The following is a 13,166-nucleotide window of genomic DNA, read 5'->3' as shown; positions in this document are numbered from 1 at the left end:
CGCCTCGGTTTCCTGTGGGAATCAATGCAAAGGTTGTCGCCGGTTAGCCTTTCATTGATTCCTTATGGGCGGCATAGTGAAGGTGCGCCGACGCGCGTCTCGCCCCCTCCCACCACGCGTACACACGGTTTTCGCCCGCTCGCCGCCCACCCGCCGCTATAAAAGACGCCCTCCCTTGCCGGTGGTCGTACACTCCCTTGCGACAACCCCTCTCACCCTCTCGCCGCCGACGCCCGTCTTGCACTCTCGTCGTCGATGCTTCTCTCCCCTCTCTCCCCGCCGATGATCATGGTCGATCGCTACCCCGACAACGGAGCGGCGGCCAATGGCTTTGGCCGCTGCCACCTGCACGAGGAAGAGCCCCCCCTCCTCTACAAGGTGGACTACCCGGCGCCACCAGACATGCGGGTGCTGGGCTCATGGAGGCTAAGCGCCAGCGGAGTCCCGGTGCCACTGCCGCCCTCCGGAGCTGACCGGCGCGCCGAGATCGTGCGCATCCGATTGTCACTGCCGAAGTGCGCGCGGAACCATCCGAGGTATGTCCCCGACAGCAACACGCTGTGGATGGCGTACTTCGACCGCCGCCACACCGACCAGCTCGCCGCCATGAACGGCACCGAACCCCATGGCCGCCTCAACGCCGACGGGCGGCGCCAATGATGAGACATCCCCGAGCGCACGCTCGAAACTATCCTCGAGCACATCGAGGTCGGCGACTCGCCACGGTTGGAATACCCGGCGCCCCCCTTCTTCTCTCGCCACCGTGGTAGTTCTTGGACGCTGAGGCGAATGGAGCCGGCGTGATGCAGGGCGGAACCCTAGGGGCCGATCTTTCACGTTTGGAGTGGATCCTACGGGGGAACACGAAGAATGCGTGGAAGAACATAAGGAAATCACAGGGAGGAACGAGAGAAACACTCAACCGACAAGAGATCAATCACACAAGGTCTAGATCATCGAAGCACGAGTAGCACGAGATACAAGGTCAACAACGTATGATACAAGTGGCGGTAGCTCATCTCCGAGAGGAGGTCTTGAATCCACGAGGGATCTTCCCGTAAAGGGGTCTTGAATCCATGGTGGATCTTCTCCGAAGAGGCACGGTCCCTCACGTGGAGTAGATTTGGTATGGATGAGCTATGCTCTATCTCAAATGAGCTATCACAAAGCTAACCCTAAAACGTAGCTGGAGGGGAAGTATATATAGTCTAAGGGGCGAAAGGGGTACATGGGCCTCGGCCCAGATGCTCTGCACACAGGCAGGGGAGGCCAGATGTCCGGGCTGGGGGCCGGATGTCTGGGGCTTCGCGAGGTGCCGGATGTCCGGGCTGGGAGGCCGGATGTCCGGAATGGCCTGGGTCTTCCAGATGCATTCGGTGATGGAGGGGCCGGATTTCCGGGAGGAGGGGCCGGATGTCCGGTGGCTCACGAGGGGCCGGATGTCCGGGCCTGGGGACCGGATGTCCGGGCTGGCTTGGCTGATTCTGGAGCTTCCTGGATAGAAGGGGGGGCAGATTTCCGGGCGATGAGCCGGATGTCCGGGCCTGGCCGGATGTCCGGGCTGTGGCCGGATGTCCTGTGCCTGTAGTAGCTGGCTCTTCTTCCTTCTCCTCTTCCATGCTTCCGCGCACGCTCGGCCTTGGTCCTTGGGTTCTCCATGGTCTCCTCGGGTGTACCCGAGTATGCACAAGGTCCGCGCTTGATGTAGCAACCATGTCTCACGTGTGGAAAGTGAAGGTTTAGAGAGGAGTGGTTTCACCTTGTGTGCAATGGCGTATGCTCAAGGTGTCGTCATATGTCCTCTTGGGGCTCGGAGAGTAGTCGGAGTGTACATGGGGATGAATGTGGGATGCTCCGCATCATATCCCCCCCCCCTTCGGAAAGATCCGACCTCGGATCGTGATCCTCATCACCATGGAAACGGTTGTCGTGGACGGACTTGTAGTTGGACATCGATGAAGGCATTGCGCAATCCAAGTAGTCCAAGGTGTCGCCAGAGTGATAGACATGCAAAAAGAGCAAACACAAGCAACACTCGGAAATACAATGGTTAGCGCACACAAAGTGTTCATCATGCAAGAATGAGTCTGTGCGGCAAGATAGTTCGTGACAAAGCACAAGATGCTTATCCAAAAGATGATCTAGGAGGATATGCAAAGCATTCATGGGAGAAAATGCAATCATTGTGCACACAAATGTGTTATTAATATGAGCAATGCAACCACGGTGCAAAATGATGTCATAATGGGATGGTGCATCAAAAGCATGAACATTGCAATGGATGCTCAATATGTCGGTATTATCATGCAATTGATTGTCTACAATATGATCATTATGTATGAATATGCCATCAAGGAAGATCACAACTAATTTGCTAAGGAAGTGAACAAGCTCAAATATCATGGATGACATGGGAATACAAGATGCAACAAGGCAATCATAATGTGAGTCAATCCATGCATGGGGTGCAAACTTGTGGTGAGTATGATATGTCCATCGAGCATGACATGAGGAAGCACAATCAACAAATATGGAGGTGGTGGTATACCAATGCTCGATGTCGTGGCAAGAGTGGAAGTCCGAAGGTGCATCCAATAAGTCCGAGCACTCCTCAATGTGAAGGTCCATAGAGCCAATCTCCAATGTCGCTCCTCCGCTCGCGAGATGTATCCTGTAGATAACAAGAAGGAAACAACAATGAAAGAATGACCCATCCAATATGCATATTTGAGGATGGCTCAAAGAGAAGGAGTTCACCTTTATAAGAATGTCAAAAATGTTGGTGTCGCACATCGTGTATGCCTTCACATAACCAATATGTCTCATGACGGTAATGCCTTGTGACTCCTTCAAAATGAAAGAACATGACAAACACTCGGAATAACAAATGAGGTTAGTGCAAATGCAACACCTATCATTCGTGAGGTAAGATACCCAACAAGTGTATGCATCATGCTCATCATAAGAAAGGACAAGGGAGCATTTCATAGTATGGAGGCATATGATGCAAGAACAACCAAATAGAATAGGCTCAATCAAACAAGCATGCATCACAAGTAAAGTGTCAAAGTCTCTAAGATCAATAAGCATAGTATGGTTGCACTCAATACAAGTGGATATGAGAGATGCAACTAATGGAGACAAGAGGCAATGATCATGACAAATCAAGTGAGAGGCATCAACATATATGTCATCAACCCAAGAAAGCAAGTAATAGTTGAACATGGGTGATGCAATATAGCAAGCAATCATAGTGATCAAGTCAAGCACGCTAGTAGTGCGAAGATGCAACATACTAGAAGGAATCATGGCAAGCATGTCATGTGTGCACATAGTGGGCATGAATAATTCACATGTCATAGCACAAGCATGAAACCAAGATATGAGGAAAGTAGATTCATGGTGTTGGCAAGAAGTCCTATGTAAATAGAAATGTAACATCATGACTCTCCCAACACAAGAATCAACAATAGCATGAGGCACATGATAAACATGGCAAAAGCAACAAGGATCTCCACCAAGCATGAAAATACACATAGGAGTATCATAATGGTGCATCATGGGTAAATGCAAGGAAGGGTCACAATTGCATGGCAAAGCATAGAAATAAGCATAACATGCAAAGTGAACATGATAGTATGGGCATAAGGTGACAAGTGGTATATAGCCCATAGCCGTGTGAGAGCCAAGTAGAAGAGATGCGCGTAGTCCTTGCGCGAAAGGGACGGTGGTAAGGATAGTCCACGGGATCCCAAGTGATCATTGCTCTCAAGAGCTCGTATCGTCAACTCTTGGGATTGAGAGGTCGACGAGTATACATGAGTACCTACACAAAACAAAGACAAAGAGAAAATTGTGTGTGCATGGTATATGTACACATCATCCATCATGATGCGCACATGTGTGTGTTTGTTAGCACAAAATATCCAATGCTCAAATAGATGAGATGCGTGATATAAAAACATGTCATCCATCATGATAGGTTTGTTATTATGTATGGCATAATGGAGAGTCAAACAATGTAATGCATCATGAGAAATATCTAGAGCATTATTATTCATGGAATGCATAAGGTGTACACTATCATGGGAATCATGCAAAGTATGAAATGCATCAAGATCTCCTAATATGTATGAGGAAGCTATGGGGGTCTCCTCATGAGCATTAGTGGAAACATCACATGGAGAATATTGACAACATCCAAAACAATGCATATTTGGAACAATTAGATCATGGCATGACATAGTGCATGAATTGCGCAAATCATGTAAAGGAAGCATGGCAATATCATCACATGAAAAACAAAAGCCAATGACCATCGTCTCGTCATCTATGCCATAAGTGCAAATGGGATTGATTTTAATGGGGCATGCATAGTTACTATGTTGAGATTGAAATGATGCAATATGGGAGATCTCACTCATATCATATGACAAGTTCAATGGATTGTCAAACATGATGCGACCGAAAGAATTTTCACATGATATCCTATGGAGCATAGCATCACAACTAGGCAACTCAACATGCTCATCATCATACTCATCGTAAATAGGTAAGTCAAGGCATGAAGAAGTCTCACTAGCGTGAAGCATGGCAATAGGTGTGTCAACATCATGGGAGCAATCGATGTCAAGAGAGTCCACTGGTGGGACAACAGAAGCACCATCACCTATGTTACCTTTGGAACATCGCTCATGTGTTGTAGGTGAGGTGTTGAAGATCCATTCATTGTCATCTTCATCTTGATGGAACCATGTGGGGGGTGTATCATCGTCCACCATGGCCATCGTCGTCTCCAATGGAGGAATAGACTCGTCAAGGATAGGCATGTCGTCATGTAGGAGACCTAGCACCAAAGAAGAAAACACACTAGGAGTAGAGGTTAAGTCGTTAGAAATCATAGTAGCCTCACATGTCCTCTCAACTACCTCACACTCTAAGTGTTGTGGCTCACTCACTCCCTCAAAGATGCTCTCACTCATATGGTCGGTGGAGTCACTCAAATGGCACTCAACCTCACATAGGATGTGTGGCATGCTCTCATATGTGGGGCTAGTGGTGGTCACACTCATCCTCTCATAGGAAATGCTCTCAATATCACGTATGGTGGAGTCACTCATGTCACTCATGTGGTAGTGGCTCTCCTCACATGGCACTTGGGGCATCTCGACATATGTGGGTGTCGGAGAGATGTAGGTGCAAATATCTCCATGCGCGGTCGCGTAGCTTGACTCGGAGTATGAGTCCAATATGGGTGCCGTCTTCATGTTGTTGAAGAGGTTCGCACTCGACGCCATGGTCGAAGGGGATGGCCCTTGCTCGACCGTCTTGTCACCGTCTTGGTGTGGGAGGCCCATATGATGTGGCACCTCATAGCTCGTCTCCATGACCGAAGGGAGTTTCCCATGCTCGACCATCTTCCTTGGGGGGCTTCCGAAGATGGAAGTGTCTCCCTCGCTCGTAGGTAGTCGCCTTAGACTTGATGAAGTCGATGTAGGCGTACTCGTGAGAAGTAGGCGAAGATTCCATACGTCCAAAGGCGAAGATGACTTGATAGCACTTGGCGAAGATGCCGAAGTGGTGGTTGTAGCCGTAGCGCCTTCTTGGTGGTGGTCGTCTCGCGGTCTTCTCTTTTTCTCATGAAGCTTTGACTTGGCGTGAAGTAGGGCTTGTTGGGACTTGTGCATTTGCGCTTGTGGAGCATCTTCATGATGATGATGTCGTTGTCGTGCTTGAGCTCGTAGAAGATGTCGTTCGTCGTCGTCGTGCACATGATGCTTGGAGGTGACTTGCCCTTCATGACGATGTTGATCACGAACGTGATGGTGGTCGCCATGTAGATGTGGACGAGGACGACTTGCACTTGCATCTTTTTTGCACTCCGAAGACTTGTGGCTTGAATGTCGCCGCCTTGAAGATGACGAAGGGGAAGAAGACTTGATCAAGGCTCTAATCTCCTCCATCCTTGCATCTTGCTCCTCTTTATGTGCGGAAAGCTTCTTCTCGATGTGCTCTCGCAATCTTGATTGTGCGCCTTTTATTTGTCGTTGTAGATCAAAGATTGACGCTTTGGTGATGTAGTTGTTCACGCCATCGTTGTTGTCGAGGACCGGAGAGGAAATGCCTTGCCTATCCATCACAAGACTCGAGCAAATATGAGTGGGAGAAAGAGAAGAACTTATACCAATGTACCTTGACCGATGTTGACAATGAATCAATTTCACTCAAATGCGGACAATGAAATAGCACTATTGGTACCAATCCTTGTCGGTTCTCACACCTACACAAGTAAAGCTTATGGTGGAGCTCGGTGAGGATAGTGGCACAAAACTTTAATGCAAAATGTTAGCAAGAGTCAATAATGTTGAAAGAGATTCACAAATTCGCAAGTGAAACAAATGGACCAATAGCAATATGTGGCACACGGAAACACACACACGGATAGATAAATGGGGTCGTGCAACCAAGGAATGGGCATAAAATGTGGAATCCACGGAAAATGCTCGTGTTGCACAACTCAAGAGAGACGCTAGCATGATTGCTCAATAGGCAGATACGGCACTTGTGCACAACCTATAAGATGCAAAATGGATATACTTCCTATCCCAAGTATGCTATGTATGTATGGTTCCCGGTGTTTCTCTGAAGATGATCCAAGATGATCGGATATGACAATCTTATATGCAATGTGGTATGATGCTATGGCACTTGCTTACAAGCTCTTTTGCTCTTTCTCTTTTGCTTAAAAGCTTTTTTTTCTATGGCCAGTTTGCACAATGCACAAACCAAGATAGCAATTGCATATATGCGGGAACAAACTTATGACACAAGATATGATACCAATATATGCACCACGATGATATGGTATGTATGCTATGGGAAGTATGATCACTAATGTGCACAAGTAACATTGCCGGCAATACTCAAATGGCTAGTCTCGATAGGCAAATAACGCAAAATAGGCTAGGGGTTAACAATGCAATGGCAAGGGGAATATACAATGGAGGGATACCACGATACCAAGATGATATGGAGGTTACCGTCCGGTGATGATGAGTAGCGGTGTTCTTGATGTAGAAACCAAGATGATGGAGTCTCGTCCCTAAGTAGCCGAAACACCTTGGGAAACGGAGAAACCGCGAACTCAAAATCTCAAATGTCAAATGTCAAAATGGTGGTAGCGGAAAGCAGTGGTGGTTTGCACTTGGCAATGCGGAAGTGAAATGATTGGCTATACACATGTCGGAGTTGAAGTTGTCGTCCCTAAGTAGCCGAAACACCTTAGGAGACACAAGCCACAACTCGAACAAGCTCAAACAAACTTGGGTTAAGTTGGGGTGGAAATGTATGGTGGGCACGTCTATGTGGAAATGGTGGTGGTGGTTGATGAAGATGCAATTGTCCCTAATTAGCCGAAACACCTTAGGAGACTCAAATCACTCTCAAGCAACCACTAATGCTATATGGATCAAAATGGGTTAGGTTGCGGAAGTCGGTGGTGGCTATGCGGATGATATGGTGGAGGGCCTAGACAAACTTGCCAAATTTCCAAAAATTTGATGGAGTCAAATGGTGTTGGTAGTATTTTTGTGGGAAGGGGGATGTCAACAGCTTCAAAACGAGCTAAAGAACGTCAAAATCGGAGTTCAGATGAATTAGTTATGGCCGAAACGGTGAAACGGGGAGGCTGGAATCTACAGGGACATGATATTCGGGGGTTTGGCCGGATTTCCGGGGGCTGATGTCCAAAACCGCGCGCGAAATGCACTCAAGGGGCCGGATGTCCGGGCTAATGGCCAGATGTCCGGGCAGGCCGGATGTCCGCTGGTCGGGCCGGATGTCCAGGCTCCCTATCCGAGGAGGAACTCGATTTTGGGGGAGGAAATTGATGATTTCGGAGGCAAAATTGCGGATATTTCGTGGATGGAAAGTGGGGAAACTTGGGGAGATGCTAGATCCACTTGAAACCAAGCAAATCTACGGACCAAAATCAACAAAACATCATCAAACCAACAAATCACAAAAAAAATTGGGGCTATTTTTGGTAGGGATTTTCGAATTTAGGGAAGAACACAACAAAATTAGGCTAGAAAAAGAGGAGGTAGGGGCTCCAAATTCGTGATCAACCTTGCTCTGATCCAAGATGATGTAGGGCGGAACCCTAGGGTCCGATCTTTCACGTTTGGAGTGGATCCTACGGGGGAACACGAAGAACGCGCGGAAGAACACAAGGAAATCACGGGGAGGAACGAGAGAAACACTCAACCGACAAGAGATCAATCACACAAGGTCTAGATCATCGAAGCACGATTAGCACGAGATACAAGGTCAACAACGGATGATACAAGTGGCGGTAGCTCATCTCCGAGAGGAGGTCTTGAATCCACGAGGGATCTTCCCGTAAAGGGGTCTTGAATCCATGGTGGATCTTCTACGAAGAGGCATGGTCCCTCATGTGGAGTAGATCCGGTATGGATGAGCTATGCTCTATCTCAAACGAGCTATCACAAAGCTAACCCTAAAACGTAGGTGGGGGGAAGTATATATAGTCTAAGGGGCGAAGGGGTACATGGGCCTCAGCCCAGATGCTCTGCACACAGGCAGGGGAGGCCGGATGTCCGGGCTGGGGCCGGATGTCCGGGGCTTCACGAGGTGCCGGATGTCCGGGCTGGGAGGCCGGATGTCCGGGCTGGCCTGGGTCTTCCAGATGCATTCGGTGATGGAGGGGCCAGATTTCCGGGAGGAGGGGCCGGATGTCCGGTGGCTCGCGAGCGGCCGGATGTCCGGGCCTGGGGACCGGATGTTCGCGCTGGCTTGGCTGATTCTGGATCTTCCTGGATAGAAGGGGGGCCGAATTTCCGGGCGATGGGCCGGATGTCCGGGCCTGGCCGGATGTCCGGTGCCTGTAGCAGCTGGCTCTTCTTCCTTCTCCTCTTCCATGCTTCCGCGCACGCTCGGCCTTGGTCCTTGGGTTCTCCATGGTCTCCTCGGGTGTACCTGAGTATGCACAAGGTCCGCGCTTGAAGTAGCAACCATGTCTCACGTGTGGAAAGTGAAGGTTTAGAGAGGAGCGATTTCACCTTGTGTCCAATGGCGTATGCTCGAGGTCTCGTCATATGTCCTCTTGGGGCTCGGAGAGTAGTCGGAGTGTACATGGGGGATGAACGTGGGATGCTCCGCATCACGGCGTCCTCGTCATCGTCGGGCTCCCGCTCCTCCCCGTCAAGCCGGAGGCGCGGGAGACGCCGCTCAGGCGGCGCACCCACGGCGGCGCCCTCGTCATCAATGAGGGTGGCGTCTCTTCTCCCTTCTCCTACAGCCTCGTCAAGCCCAAGACCGAGCTGACACTCCTCCCCGTGAAGAAGGAGCATGAGGCCATAGCCGCCGACGAGGAGAACGGCCTCAAATGGGTGCGGGACGATTATGTCCGGTAGGAGATGGAGCGCCAGCGTCGCGCCCTCGAGGAGATCGCCGCCCGGCTCTGCAGCCATGAGGAGGGCGGCCTCGTCATCCTCGATAACAGCGACGAGGAGGTGCCGGGCCGTCCAACCCCGTCCGCCACAGCGACCCAAGGCAGGGTTGCAGCAATGACGGCGGCAACTACAACCAACTTTTATAGGCTTCTCGGCATGTAGAAGGCTCAAGGCGGCGGAGTAGTAGTAGTAGTAGTAGTAGTAGTAGTTGTTGTTGTTGTTGTTGTTGTTGTTTCTAGTTTGTTTTTTAAATTATGTTTTCAGTTTGTACAAATATCAATGAAAAAGCCTGAATTTCCTCCAAATTTGTGTGGTTTTGTACGAAGTTTGGCCGACTTTGGTTTTCAAAAAGCGGCGTCTGGGGCTAGCTTGGGGCGGCGGTTGGGAACCTGACCGTCCCACGCCGATTTTATCACCGGTGAGCCCCAAGGCGGCGCTACTTCGAGCCCCTGGGGTGCCGAACAGCTGGAGATGCTCCAACACGGACCGAGTCTGTATTTCAGTGTTGGAAGGAATTTTTGACTAATATGCACATTATTGTCTTTTGTCTTTCGTTTTTGAGTTGTTGCTCTTATATCCTTGTATAATTTGTATTGCACGAATTTCTTGGTTAAGCTTAGTGATTCGATCTCTCTGTACTTTGTAATGACTTGGACTTTTCAGATCACCCTCCCTTATTATCATGGACTCGCCACTGTCCCAGACTGACATCTATTATGGTATTCCAATGGTTGCAGTACTAGTGATTCTGGTACTGTCAGTTGTAATCCTTTGCATCAAAATGAGAAGGCAAGGTAAGAGACCGTGCAGACACACATTTACACTCGACTCACGAATGGAGTTGTTCAAAAACCTGAAAGCTTTCATTGACTGCGGCCTCTACATAAAGCATGCATATTGGTATTATAGCACCTCATGCATGCAAGTGTTAACCGAAAAAGTAACACAAGTATGCTTGATTGCTTTATGAAGGAAGGACAAGTAACAATATCGAGCGGCAGAACGAGGCGAGTATCACGCGATCACACTCTCAGAACAACAACGGGCACATATCGTTACGGTTCGATAACCGTCGGTTCACGTATAGTGAATTAGTAGCTATCACAAATGGCTTCCAGCAAGTAATTGGCCGAGGAGGGTTCGGAAAAGTCTATCAAGGTTTGATGGAGGATGGCACGCAAGTGGCTGTCAAACTGCGGTCTGAATCTTCAGATCAAGGTGAACAAGAATTCTTGGCAGAGGTGAGTATTGATGTGATCAGCTTAAGGTCAAGTGTACTAATACGATTTAGTTTGTTAATACATGTTTCGTTTTGATTTCAGGCACAAACCTTGGCTAAAATTCATCACAAGAATCTTGTATCCTTGTTTGGCTACTGCAAGCACAGGGAATACATGGCTCTTGTCTACGAGTACATGGCTCAAGGAGCTCTAGACGAACATCTTAATGGTAAGAAAATTACTCAGATCATTCAAACTTCAAGCCTCCAGCAACATAACTACACCCTCTATTCCCAAATGTAAGACGTTTTGCCAGTCAATTACGTTTAGGAACAGATGTAGTAACATTTTTTATTAATATATAAATAGGTGGAGTTAAAAGTGAGAAGCATGCATCGGACAAAATTATTAATACATGTGATTTATCTGACAATATTTTCACAGGGAAAGACAACAACCAAAGTATTTTAACCTGGAGACAGAGACTTCGTATTGCCCTGGAATCTGCGCAAGGTAGGTTTTAATCAAGTTTTTCTACATGTCATTATACGTAGAAGGCATGAATTCGATCGTAATTTTGTCAGCAATGTCTCATGTGGATTCATGCAGGGCTTGAGTATCTACACAAGGGATGCAATCCGCCCCTCATTCACAGGGATGTGAAAACGTCCAACATCCTGTTAAATGCAAACCTGGAGGCTAAAATTGCTGATTTTGGCCTGCTCAAGGCTTTCAATAGCAACAGTGATACACATGTCTCCAGTGCAAGGGTGGCTGGTACACTTGGTTACCTTGACCCTGAGTAAGTGCACGGTTCTCTATTATTTCTGATTATGCTCCAAAAAACTTCTCACCAATTATAAACAATTGATGTACTATACTTTGGTTGTCTAAATGTTAGTAGAGTTCACACCTACATGCTCCTAGGGTGGTCAAAACTCAAAATATAGTCCCTTAATTCGAAATTTTCACCTCAACTTAGTCATTTAAGTACTCCTTCCATTCCTTTTAGTTCACGTTTTAGATTTGTCTTGGGTTAAATTTTATAAATTTTGACCAAATTTATATTAAAAAATATCAACATCTACACTACCAAATAAATGTAATATAAAAATATATCCTACAATGCATCTAATGGTATTGATTTAGTATTAAAAACTATGATATTTTTTCTACAAATTTGATCAAACTTTATCAAGTTTGACTTCAGTCATAGCTAATATGCAGAGTAAAAAAGACTATAGGGAGTACAACTACAGTTCAAAAATCTTGACTTCTGCAAAGAATCAAATTGGCTTATGTGAATTTTCTACCAATTCTTGTGAAACTTGCTTGTACAATTTTTTTTTTGAAGAATTTGACCTCCATGGTTGTTCTTTATACTATACCCATTGATGTATTTTGTACTTCTCTAGGTACCAAGCTACGTTTCAGTTGACCAACAAAAGTGACGTATTTAGCTTTGGCGTAGTGCTACTGGAGATAATCACAGGGCAACGACACTCTTGAAGGATCCTGAGCCAACAAGTATTGTTCAGTGGGTGCGGCAGCGCCTCGCATGTGGAAACATCGAGGGTGTGGTGGACGCGCGCATGCATGGCGATCACAACGTCAATAATGTGTGGAAAATTGCAGACACTGCGCTCAAGTGCACTGCTCACAACCCTATGCAGCGGCCCACGATGACTGAGGTGGTAGCAGTGCTGCAAGACTGCCTTGAGATCGAGGTTGCACACAACGATGTGAACGCAGGGATTTACTTGGCACGGCTATGGTCGGTACGACATTGACACGTCTAGTGGTGTGAGCCAGAGGAGGACTGAATTTGAGCAAGAGCATCTGGGCAAGGTGCCAAAGGTGTCTACTGCTCCAGCTATTATGTAAGTGGATTTAGACAACGAAGCCTATTGCCTTTCGTGTGCGAGTAGTTTTTGTGTTATCGAATTGAACAGTCTATACAGTTTAATGAACAGTGTGTGCATGAATATGTGATGAACAAACTATGTCGAGTTGAACGTTTTGCTGGGTTAGTAAGTGGAACCAGTAAGAATTGATGGATGAACGGTTATTACTAAGCTCTCTAGGGGTGGAAGCCTGACCGTCACTTGAGCCAATTGATTTCACTGTGTACTTGATTTTGACCGGGTCTTCCCGTCGTGAGCTGGGCTAATGCTGAAACTTGGGCTGGCACGACGTCTCGCCAGCTGGGCTAATACTAACATTTTAGAAAAATGTGAACAAACTTTATTCCAAAATGCGAATAATGTTTCAAAATCCTCAATAAATCTAGATATTCAAATATATTTTTTAAACATGAACAAAATTTCCAAAAAAGAACAAAATTGCAAAATATGCACAACGTTTTCAAAAGTGTAAACACTTTATGAAATTATGAACGAAATTCAAATTCTGAAAAAAACTTTGAACAGTAAACAATTTTTAAAAAAGTAAATTTAAAATATACACAGAACAT

General features: G+C 47.1%; 1 pseudogene; it reads left to right on the top strand.

Annotated features, from left to right (window-relative positions):
• The window catches only part of LOC123082254 (putative leucine-rich repeat receptor-like serine/threonine-protein kinase At2g19230), a 32,097-nt pseudogene extending 19,614 nt beyond the window's left edge, over window positions 1-12,483 (top strand).
• Window positions 12,484-13,166: the final 683 nt, after the last annotated feature.

The sequence above is a fragment of the Triticum aestivum genome, chromosome 1B, assembly GCF_018294505.1.
Source record: "Triticum aestivum cultivar Chinese Spring chromosome 1B, IWGSC CS RefSeq v2.1, whole genome shotgun sequence".
Lineage (NCBI taxonomy): Eukaryota > Viridiplantae > Streptophyta > Magnoliopsida > Poales > Poaceae > Triticum > Triticum aestivum.
This window is presented reverse-complemented; position numbering and strand designations above follow the sequence as displayed.